We start from the raw sequence: 12,410 nt of genomic DNA on the forward strand, positions 1-12,410 counted from the left end.
TATGGCTTCTATTACTGAGATCACAGGATCAGTAAAGAAGTGCCTTTATAGAAGATATATGTGACATTATAGAAAGAAAAAGCATGCAGGATGCCGTCAGGAATGCTTACTTGGCCTCTGGTCCATGGTAGTGCGAATTTATTCACTCATCTCTAATAGCGAAAGATAGAGGGATAGATAATAGATAAACATGCTTCTCACAAAATTAGAATATCATCAAAAAGTGAATTTATTTCAGTTCTTCAATACAAAAAGTGAAACTCATTATATAGAGTCATTACAAACAGAGTGATCTATTTCACTTGTTTATTACTGTTAATGTTGATGATTATTGAAATGTATGTTCAGTAAATGCACTCAATACTTGGTCGGGGCTCCTTTTGCATCAATTACTGCATCAATGCGGCGTGGCATGGAGGCGATCAGCCTGTGGCACTGCTGAGGGGTTATGGAAGCCCAGGTTGCTTTGATAGCAGCCTTCAGCTCGTCTGCATTGTTGGGTCTGGTGTCTCTCATCTTCCTCTTCACAATACTCCATAGATTCTCTATGGGGTTAAGGTCAGGCGAGTTTGCTGCCAATCAAGCACAGTGATACTGTTGTGTGTACACCAGGTCTTGGTACTTTTGGCAGTGTGGACAGGGGCCAAGTCCTGCTGGAGAATGACATTTCCATCTCCATAAAGCTTGTCGGCAGAGAAAAGCATGAAGTGCTCTAAAATGTCCTGGTAGACGGCTGCGCTGACATTGATAAAACACAGTGGACCTACACCAGCAGTTAACATGGCTCCCCAAACCATCACTGATTGTGGAGACTTCACACTAGACCTCCAGCAGCTTTGAGTTTTCATTGGCTGTAATCATAATCATCAACATTAACAGAAATAAACACCTGAAATAGATCACTCGGTGTGTAATGACTCTATATATGCTCTTCACGGTAAGGCTATGTGCCCACGGTGCGTGTTAAAACGCACACCAAAAACCGGACTCCTTCCCAGAAATCGCGCGTTTTTTCCGCGCGATTTCACAGCGATTTTACCGCGATTATGATCGCGATTTTGCCGTGATTTTCGTGTGCGATATTCAAGCACTTTCCAAGCGATTTGAAGCATCGCTTGGAAAGTGATTGACAGGTTGGTCACACTCGTTAAACATGGTGTTTGACAAGTGTGACCAGGTTTTTACTATTGAGGCCGCCTCTGCGGCATCAATAGTAATAGAATGTTAAAATGCTAAAAAAAATGTAAAAAAAAATCGGTGTATATTTACCCTCCAGTGTCCCGCGCTGCATTCCCGGGCCACAGCGTTCCCAGTAATGCCTTGCGAGACCTGTGATGACGTAGTCTCGCGTTGCTATAGCGATCTCGCGAGACCACGTCATTACAGGACCGTGCCACAAGGCATTACTGGGAACGCTTAGGCCGGGAATGCAGCGCGGGACGTTGGAAGGTAAATATACCCCGATTTTTTAATTTTTATTCTTTTTTTTACAGGGGTATGGTACCCAGGGCCTGGAGGACAGTCTCCTCTCCTCCACACCATGGGTACCAACCGCACATGAGACGCTTAACTTCCCGCATGGTGGGCATAGCCACATGCGGGAAGTAAGCGATTCTCATGCATTCCTATGGGTGCGGAATAGCGGCAATTCTTTGCGATTCCGCACGAAAGAATGAGCATGCTGCAATTTTTTTCCGTGATGCGATTCCGCCGCGGAAAAAAGCGCAGCATTAGCACAGCATGTGCGGAATGCCATAGGAATCATGGGGGGCGTTCTGTACACGATTTTTAAGCGTTTTCGCTGCGTTTTCGAGCCGAAAATCGCGGCAAAAACGCTTAAAAATCGCTACGTGGGCACACAGCCTAAGAGCAGTGAGGCTCTGGAATTCTCTTCCTGAGGAAGTGGTGATGGCCAACTCACTGAATGAATGTAAGAAAGGAATGGAGGCTTTTCTTGTGAGTAACAGTGTAGAAGGTTACGAATAACAGAATATTATAGGTAGATGGTTGACCCAGCTTAGGGGAAGGAATTTTTTTTCCCTATGGAGAAAATTGGCTTCTACTCTGTGGGTTTTTTGCCTTCCCCAGGATCAACAATGCAGAACAGCTGCACTAAAAATAGGCTGAACTAGATGGACATAAGGTCTTCCTTCAGCCTTCAAAACTATGATACTATGTTACTATAAAATGCGAGTTTCACTTTTTGTATTGAAGAACTGAAATAAATTATCTTTCTGATGATATTATAATTTTTGTGATAAGCACCTGTAATAGATGATAGATAACAAAAATGGAGGAGTGTGTAGTGTCGCAGGAGCGTTCCCTGATGCGGTCTGCTCCTCCTCTGTGCGTGCCGCACTGTGGTCCAGTTGTGTGCCTAGTACGCATGTGTCCGCGCTCCCCTGCTCTTAAAGGGAAAGTGCACACATAGTAAAATGCTCCCAGCTGTCAGGCATTTAGCTAAAGTACTTTCCTGCAAGTTGTCTCCCAGTCAATAGCTGGGAGACATCCTGTATAAAAGGTAACCTCTGAAATAGGGCAGTGCCTGAGCAACCCCTATAGTTAGTCTTAGTGGTGTTGGTGTGTACAACTGTATGTCGCCAAGTCCCCGTCCCTAGTCTGTTATAATCATTCCTGTATCCTGTGTTCCCGTTAGCCTAGTATTATTTGTCCGTGTTCCTGTGACCGCTTCGGTGGTATCCTAATCCTGAAACTGCATCTGCGGTACCTATATCCTATGTCCAGGTCCCAGCATGGCCAGTCCTGTGTCCGTTGTTCCTGGTCCTAGTCCTAGTGCGGCTAAGCCTAGGAGTGGTACAGCCCAGTCTGTCTACACCATCAGGCACTCCAGCAAAAAAAAGTGGGCCTCTTAGGCAGGTCGGGTGGTGTTTTTATTGGCCTGTGTAAACAGGTGGCAAAGTTTTGGCGCAAGAGCTTGACAAGGCTCATTTCCTCTTGATCTGGAACATTGCTACCTGTTCACATGAACCAAAGACGACACTTTTTTTTCATGGAATTTACTATTGAGTACTGCTCAATACGGACCTCATAATGCCAGAATACGCGCTGTCAAACTGTGCTTGCATTCTACGGGTATCGCCTACCGTCAGACTGACACCAGAGAGTGACCTGGACTGTCCATGCTCAGTCATCATAGACCATTTATTCCTTTGATTCACAAATGATCTTTTGGAAGACATGATATGTAGGGTGGGGACATATCAGTAACAGCCGGGCCCTCTACCACACGTGTTGGACCAACTTTGGTCTTAATCCACGTCCTATGTATAAAAGTGTGATTTCTGGAACCTAGCACAAGCTCCGGAAAATGTGCACATGGGTTTCTTACTTCTGCACTCAGGAAAATAATCTGTCATGGAAAACAGGAGTAGGCTACTTTTTTTTTTACATGAAAAAGCCAATGCTTAGCCCCATTGATTGTCGAGCACACCAGCTGTAAAAGCCGAGTTTCAGCCTAAGATTTATGCTGCGGAAATATGCAGACTTTTACTACAGTTATTACTATTTCCTGTTTGCTGGTGTTTAGCGTTTACTTTATAGATAGGACATTTAATTAAATCCAGAGTCCAAATCGTCCACAGACCCAACCTTCAGCTAAAAACAAAACAACTGTGTTCTCCGGGTAGAGGACGGCATATTTTAGCTTGCAGCAGCAAGTAACATGGGGTAATATGAGGACACAGAGTGCTGTGAGGACACATTAACACATAGGAGAAATATATGGAGATCTGTACGTTTTTTTTTTCTCTTTTGTCCAGACTGAAGTTTGCACTGTTACGGTACAGTTGTCCACCCGTGGATGCACCATTATCTATCAGAAAACCTAGAAAATGATCCGTATTGTAAATGTGCAGTCGATGTCTACTTAGTATGATCTGACAATATTTGCTTTAGTCAACAAAGTGTCCGCCAGTGACTGTGCGCCGAGTCCCAGCTGTGTGACATCTTGGCAGCTCGCCTACACTTACAGTGAAGGAAATTATTATTTGATCCCTTGCTGATTTTGTAAGTTTGCCCACTGACAAAGATACGAACAGTCTATAATTTTAAGGGGAGGTTAATTTTAACATTGAGAGATAGAATATCAAAATTAAAATCCAGAAAATCACATCGTATAAATTATATAAATGTATCTGTATTTTGCAGTGAGAAAGAAGTATTTGATCCCTCATTCAGTATTTTATGGTACATGGCTCCATCCATTCTCCCATTGATGCAGTAAAGTAGTCCTGTGCCCTTAGCAGAGAAACACCCCCAAAACATGTTTCCACCTCCATGCTTGACAGTGTGGATGGTGTTCTTTGGGTCATAGGCAGCATTTCACTTCCTCCAAACACGGTGAGTTAAGTTAATGCCAAGGAGATCAATTTTTGTCTCATCTGACCACAGCACCTTCTAACACTCACAAATTCATCCAGGTGTTCATTGGCAAACTTCAGACGGGCCTGCACATGTGCTTTCTTGAGCAGGGGAACCTTGCGGGCAATGCAGGAATTTAAGCCTTTATGGCGTAATGTGTTCCCAATGGTTTTCTTGGTGACTGTGGTCCCAGCTGCCTTGAGATCATTAACAAGTTTCCCCATGTAGTTTTAGTCTGATCTCTCACCTTCCTCATGATCAAGGATAGCCCACAAGGTGACATCTTGCATGGTGCCCCAGATCGATGTTGTCAGTCATTTTGTATTTCTTCCATTTTCTTACTATTGCACCAACAGTTGTCACCCAGCGCCTTACTTATGGTTTTGTAGCCCATTCCAGCTTTGTGCAGGTCTATGATCTTGTCCCTGACATCCTTATAAAGCTCTTTGGTCTTGCCCATGTTGTAGATGTTAGCGTCTGAGTGATTGAGTCTGTGGACAGGAGTCTTTTATAAAGGTGACTATGTAAGACAGCTGTCTTTCATGCAGGTAACGAGTTGATTAGAAGCGTCTATCTGGTCTGTAGGAGCCAGAACTCTTAATAGTTGGTAGGGGATCAAATACTTATTTCTCACTGCAAAATGCAAATAAATTTATATAATATATACAATGATTTTCTGGATTTTATTTTTGATATTCTATCTCTCAATGTTAAAATTAGCCCACCCTTAAAATTAAAGACTGTTCATCATGTCTTTGTCAGTGGGCAAACTTACAAAATCAGCAAGGGATCAAATAATTATTTCCTTCATTGTATGTGCGTGTTGAACTACAACCTGTATATCATAAAAATACTTTACAAAATGAAGCAGTTAAAGGAGGCATCTGAATTTTTCATGAATTTTCAGTGTATTTCTTAATGTTATTTATTGTGAAATGTTCTAAAAAAAAAAAAAAGCAGCAAAACAAAATTGTCTTCCTGTATTATGAGCCAAAGAAGGGAAAACAGTGAGGAAAGTATGAAGAGATGGCGCCAAGAATCACAAGCAAAAGGTAAAACAGAAGTCGTAAAATTTCATGGCTCGCGCATGAATAGATTTAGTATATGTTTTATAGTTTACTTGGCAGTGCAGGTTTACATTAGGAGAACCTAGGCTAATACACTACAGAAGGGATTTCATGGCTAGCCCTGATTATAGGCGGAGGTGTAATGGAAGCTGCTTGGCCCCAGTGCAACATTTGGAGCGTGCCCCCACCTTGCATGTGCTATTTATAATACTGCTCCCTTCTTATGCAGCTAATAGGTCTTTGGACCCTCTCAGGCATCAGGGCTATAATCAGACTTAGGGTCCCCTTACAAATTTGAAAAATAAAATGTGCCTACTATAAAGCAGTTTACCCTAATGACTTGGAATGAAAATCCAGCAATCCGATTTTTGAGGACTGGTGTTCCGCAGGGGGATTTGCAGGCTAACGGAGTGAATTAATTAATAAATATTAAGAATTGCAATATATCAAACCATAAAAACATTTCAACAGATTCCCTAATAGTAAACCAATTTGCCTGAGGAACATTAATGCAAGCATGATCAACCTCCGAACTTAAGTTATTCTACTGATCAAAATAAAAGTTTTAAGATCTTAAAAAAAAAACATTTACATCACAGTACAACAGTTAAATAATTGGAGTGGTGTTCCAAAAAAACTAATAGGTTTCATATCAAATCTTTGTTGTCTTTGTTATCTAGTATAATTGTGGGATAGTGTAATATCTGACTCCAAAATGGTACATTTGTGATTATAGACTAAAGGTCCCGTTACATTTAGCGATGCACCAGCGATCCCGACAACGATACGACCCGGTCAGGATCGCTGATGCATCGCTAAATGGTCGCTAGTGAGCTGCCACACAGGCAGATCTCACCAGCGATGCAGCAGCCCATCGCCGGTCGTACTTACCTGTCACACCGCAGCGATGATTACGACTTCCGCCTGCGTCCATGCGTCGCTAGTCGGCGCCAGCGGGATGCCAACGAGGAAAAAATGGCCCAGGACATACTCGCGCAATCAGCGATATCCAGCGGGGGGGGGGGGCTTGTTGGAGGTAAGTGTCACACAACGCGAGATCGCTAGCAATATTGCTGTTGCGTCACAAAATCGGTGACGCTTTAGCGATATCGCTATGTGTAAAAGGCCCTTAAGGATACAATTTGTTATAAAATTGTGCAGATTCCCAAAAAGGAAATCTATGTCCTTGAGGAGCAGTAGTGGGCGCAAATTCAACCCCAAAACTTAGGTTACTGTATTTTATAAAACAAAAATCTGAGGATCCAAAGAAAATAGGATCACACAATGTGATAGATTTTTATCATCCTCCTCCATCTTTAGAAAAAAAATGTTTTCTTCATTATAATTCTGCCAAATGTGAAAACTACAATATTTCATGATTTGTTTTCAATAAATCCCATTAACCCAATTGAATCTCATGTTATAATGAGCATTTTGGAAATAGAACTTTACCCGTTATATTAATGATGTTTACAGCTCATGACAATTTTTGGTAAATTGTTGCAAAGCTAAAGCTCAATGACCCAATAGCCGCATACTGCAGTTAAAAGGCCAAGGAAATTTAAGTAGTAAGCTTCAAGTCACACAGGTGTCTGTTCGTAAACACATACAGTGGGCAAACCGGTTTATCAAGACTAGTAGCACATGGTCATTAACACATAGAGTATATCACATATATCTGCTCATACATGCTTTTGTCTTTTAATATCACTCCACAGTTCTCTGAACTCTGCAATAACAACTTATGGGGACGGAATGGGGGTTGTTTTCAGCGGATATTGCAGGGTTAACTAGAATCTGGCTAGGCAAGAAAAGCTACCTGTCAATTATGGAGAAGTACCATCTCATTCCTTTAATCCTTCAAAACAGTTAATAACATTGACTTTGGATCTATATGTATTTCTATAGGTCAGAGTGCAACAGGGTTTCATTAAAAAGCAATTTTGTTTCTTTTCAAACATTTTTTTTTAAAGTATCTTTATTTTCTGTCCTATATCATCTTTAAAACACATACACTCACTGGCCACTTTATTAGGTACACCATGCTAGTAACGGGTTGGACCCCCTTTTGCCTTCAGAACTGCCTCAATTCTTCGTGGCAGAGATTCAACAAGGTGCTGGAAGCATTCCTCAGAGATTTTGGACCATATTGACATGATGGCATCACACAGTTGGCGCAGATTTGTCGGCTGCACATCCCTGATGCGAATCTCCCGTTCCACCACATCCCAAAGATGCTCTATTGGATTGAGATCTGGTGACTGAGGAGGCCATTTGAGTACAGTGAACTCATTGTCATGTTCAAGAAACCAATCTGAGATGATTCGAGCTTTATGACATGGCGCATTATCCTGCTGAAAGTAGCCATCAGATGGTGGGTACATTGTGGTCATAAAGGGATGGACATGGTCAGCAACAATACTCAGGTAGGCTGTGGCGTTGCAACGATGCTCAATTGGTACCAAGGGGCCCAAAGAGTGCCAAGAAAAAATTCCCCACACCATGACACCACCACCACCAGCCTGAACCGTTGATACAAGGCTGGATGGATCCATGCTTTCATGTTGTTTACGCCAAATTCTGACCCTACCATCCGAATGTCGCAGCAGAAATCGAGACTCATCAGACCAGGCAACGTTTTTCCAATCTTCTACTGTCAAATTTCGATGAGCTTGTGCAAATTGTAGCCTCAGTTTCCTGTTCTTAGCTGAGAGGAGTGGTACCCAGTGTGGTCTTCTGCTGCTGTAGCCCATCTGCCTCAAAGTTCGACGCACTGTGCGTTCAGAGATGCTCTTCTGCCTACCTTGGTTGTAACGGGTGGCAATTTGAGTCACTGTTGCCTTTCTATCAGCTCGAACCAGTATGCCCATTCTCCTCTGACCTCTGGCATCAACAAGGCATTTCCGGCCACAGAACTGCCGCTCACTGGATTTTTTTTCTTTTTCGGACCATTCTCTGTAAACCCTAGAGATGGTTGTGCGTGAAAATCCCAGTAGATCAGCAGTTTCTGAAATACTCAGACCAGCCCTTCTGGCACCAACAATCATGCCACGTTCAAAGGCACTCAAATCACCTTTCTTCCCCATACTGATGCTCGGTTTGAACTGCAGGAGATTGTCTTGACCATGTCTACATGCCTAAATGCACTGAGTTGCCGCCATGTGATTGGCTGATTAGAAATTAAGTCTTAACACACAGTTGGACAGGTGTACCTAATAAAGTGGCCAGTGAGTGTATATAAATATACAAAATTCCTAAAACATCAACAGAGGTACTAATTTCATCTATTTATATCAAATTGTGGCCTCAAAAACTCTCAGTTATATATAAAAATTCTAGATCCTGTAACTTACAGGAACATGTTATGCCATCTTTTTGGTGACATGTAAAGTCCATACTGACCCAGTTGTAGAGGCCATGACCAGTTTTTATTGACCTAGTAGTGCATTTTGTACTTTGGTGACTCGGTAATACATAATGTGCACAAACCCAAGTGACCAAAAGGTATGGACTGTCCCCGATGACATAATGGTACATAGCGTGCATAGTCCCTGGTGAGTCAGAGTTACATAAACTGTTGATCACTGGTGATAAAATGGCATATTTTACCCCAAAATTTTACAATTTAGACTCTTATGACAGAGGTGGACAGTGCTCAATCCCTTCTTTAGTCTAATCTGTCATCTTTGAGATCTTGATGGAAGTACAAGCAATGTGTTCCAACTCATTTGTGGAGTGAGGCTGTGCTACAGGTGGCTGCCTACCCTGTCTGACTAATACATCTAATTACATCTAAATTCTAGACCATAACTCTATATTTTTACAAGATCATGAGATCTGTGTGACATTCAATGGTCAGCAGAATCTTTCGGTTTGTTGACCTTGTTAATAGCAGTAGCTTGTTACACTCCCGAGTTGCCCCTTGTTAATAGCAGTAGCTTGTTACACTCCCGAGTTGCCCCCGTCTTAAAGCAGTGCTGCATTCATTTGAGCTTACAGAATGAAAGAACTACTTATTTATCAGCTGGTTAAGGAAGTGGGATAAGGGTCACAATTCACAGAGAAAAACAAAATAATTAATGTGAAACCTACCAGTTCTGCCAAATTAGATTGCTGAGTCAAGTGATTAGTCGGCCTTTATTATATTAGGTGTCTGGAGACGCTCCAAAGCTCTGAACTGCTTGAAGCTTTCCTTCCAAAGCATTAAAATCGTCCAGCTGTCAAAAAGAGAATTAAAAACGTGAACTGAGAACATTGTATCTGTATTTTTTTTAATTCATGGCAGTAATTTCATGTACACAGGGGTTCTCGTGGACTCTAAGAACAATATTTGAAGACTGCAACCTTAGTGAATATCTAACATGCTGGTTGGAGATTGGCTCTCTCTTTCCCAACATTGCAAGTCATTACCTATCCACTGGATATTGAGAAAAGAGTTCTGAGATTCTCCGTTAAAAAGGAAAGGTGGCTATACATGCACAGCTCCATTCATTGTCTATAGAACTGTTGGAGAAAGCAGAGCACCGTGCAACCGCAGCTCCATTCTCATTGTCTATAGAATATCTATTTTTTCTTCTTTATTTTTTTTTTATATTCTGCAGCGCTTTACAGTTTGCACACATTATTTTAGTAGGGTTTTTTGGGCAGATTGCAGATTTCTATTTAGTTTGGGCCCCATCGCTTGTTCAGCCTATTTTCCTGCCTATTTTCCTACAAGTTTAATCTTGTTTCACCATCAATACATGTGTGGGGGCTATCTATTCCTTTGGGGTCTGCTCCGGCGGTGACGAGGCGTCTAGATTCATCGTAGGAACGCTCCACGGCTGCTGCTAGTTGTGTGGTTAGGATCAGGGGTCTGGGGTTACCAACATGTTGTCCTTGGTGGGATTCGAACCCAGGACTCCAGCGCTGAAAGGCTGCAGTGCTATCCACTGAGCCACCGTGCTGCCCCTGCACTACAGCAACTACTCCATTCATTGTCTATAGAACTGTTGGATAAAGCAGAGCACTGCAGCTACTGCTCCATTCATTGTCTATAGAACTGTTGGAGAAAGCAGAGCACTGCAGCCACTACTTCATTCATTATCTATAGAACTGATGGAGAAAGCAAAGCACTGCAGTCACTGCTCCATTCATTGTCTATTGTCCATTCCTTGTCTATAGAACTGATGGAGAAAGCAAAGCACTGCAGCCACTGCTACATTCATTGTCTATAGAACTGCTGGAGAAAGAAGAGCAACGTGCAACCGCAGCTCCATTCTGACAGGCTGTTTGAGAGCCCCGTTTCAGGGATTGGTTTCCTTAGTCAGATCACCGAGAACAACATGTTATCCTGTGTGTAAGAGATTACTGTATAATCTCCTAAAGGTGTCCATACACATTAGATTAATATTGGAAGGACCCACCAATTTTGGCAGGACTAGCTGACCTTTTAACGTGTATGGAGATGGCTTAGAAGAAAAAAGAATTGGGTATCTTAGATTTCATGTTAGGCATGTTCTCACTGTAATAATCTGCCACAAGAGAAGTTGGCAATGGCTTATTCCCCTCTCTCCATAGTGACCATATTCATGTTCTTCGGAGCCTTGGAGTGGCCAACGCAGTAGCATAGTGGCACAAAATAAGCACATCAAATATTGCTTCTTCTTATACCCCACCACAAATGAAATGTGGTGCCTGGGTCAGAGAGACGCTTTAAATGGTGGATTTGCGCAACCAGAATTTTAATCAATGACTATGCGGGAGAGTTCATAGAATCTTAGAATGGTAGAGTTGGAAGGGACCTCAAGGGTCATCGTGGTCAACCCCCAGCTCAATGCAGGATTCACTAAACCATCAGCTTCTGTTTGAAGACTTCCATTGAAAGAGAACTCACCACCTCTCGCTGCAGCATGTTCCACTCATTGATCACCCTCACTATCAAAAAGTTTTTTGTAATATCTAATCTGTATCTTCTCCCCTTCAGAGAGAGTTGGATCTCTGTTATCAGACAAAGAGAGCGCAACAGTTGCAAAAAGCAAGAATAACCTGAGAGCCTTGGCTTTTAGGATAACACACACACACATGGCACCTTCCTTGAGCCATGTCTATTCTATTATCTCAAGACTTCTGCATCTAAGTCTAGTAGCAACCAGGGTGCACATTTTCTTTATTGATCTTTCTTGTGTGATCAATCTGTCAATTTGGTCTAAATAGGCGACATATTTCCACCAAAAGCCTACATTTACCCTAAGAAAGAGACAGGGCTAAGCAATGTTGACAGAAACATGGCTAGAGAAAGCCTTCCTTCATGTAGCCTGGGCTCTAAGAACATCACATTCAGTAACCAAATATGAGCTTAATAGTACTATGACTATACATCTTTTTTGACCCTTAAATAACCATAGTTTTGACACTTGTTTTGCTTGTCACATTGATTTTTGCATGGACTTTTAGAGCCAAAAGGCAAATCAATGCAGGATTGAAAAATAACATTTCAGGCGTCACCCATTATTGTTTTTATATAGGCACAGTAATGATTTCAAGATGATGATAATAAAGCAGTGAAACTCTCTACTTAATAGGTGTCATAATATTAGCATTGGAACGAATATCACTCTTGCGTAACCGTATCGCAGCCAACTCATTTCAGTCTTTGTTTATTGTTTTGAAACTAGTCCGGGCTTATTAAAATGTGCCTTACCTCCTAAATCATTGGGCTGCTGACATGACCTTGAATGGCTTCATTCATCGGGTGTTGTGACATATTTATATACCATTAATAGGCATACAATAGGTAACAAACCTCTAACATGACGGACAGAAGCGGGCGAGATTGCACAACCTGCAATAGGAGACGTCAATTATTAAATAATGTCTCTTATTGTACACGGATTAGTGGATCTTTCTATTAAACATTGGATACTTTGTCCTTTGGTTGAGTGCACAACGTGAGACTCGGTCCAAAAAAAAACTTACGCGCAA

The 12,410-nt window shown here is 42.0% G+C and overlaps 1 long non-coding RNA gene across 3 annotated transcripts in view; it reads right to left on the bottom strand.

Moving 5' to 3' along the window:
* Window positions 1–12,410, bottom strand: part of LOC141088856 (uncharacterized) — a 152,428-nt gene that overhangs the window by 124,559 nt on the left and 15,459 nt on the right. For all 3 annotated transcript variants that reach the window (XR_012232078.1, XR_012232077.1, XR_012232079.1), the window contains exon 2: window positions 9,540–9,664. This is a non-coding gene — a long non-coding RNA (uncharacterized lncRNA). The remainder of the gene's footprint in view (window positions 1–9,539; window positions 9,665–12,410) is intronic.

Source organism: Dendrobates tinctorius, unplaced genomic scaffold, assembly GCF_039654945.1.
Source record: "Dendrobates tinctorius isolate UK_male_01 unplaced genomic scaffold, ASM3965494v1 ptg000041l, whole genome shotgun sequence".
NCBI lineage: Eukaryota > Metazoa > Chordata > Amphibia > Anura > Dendrobatidae > Dendrobates > Dendrobates tinctorius.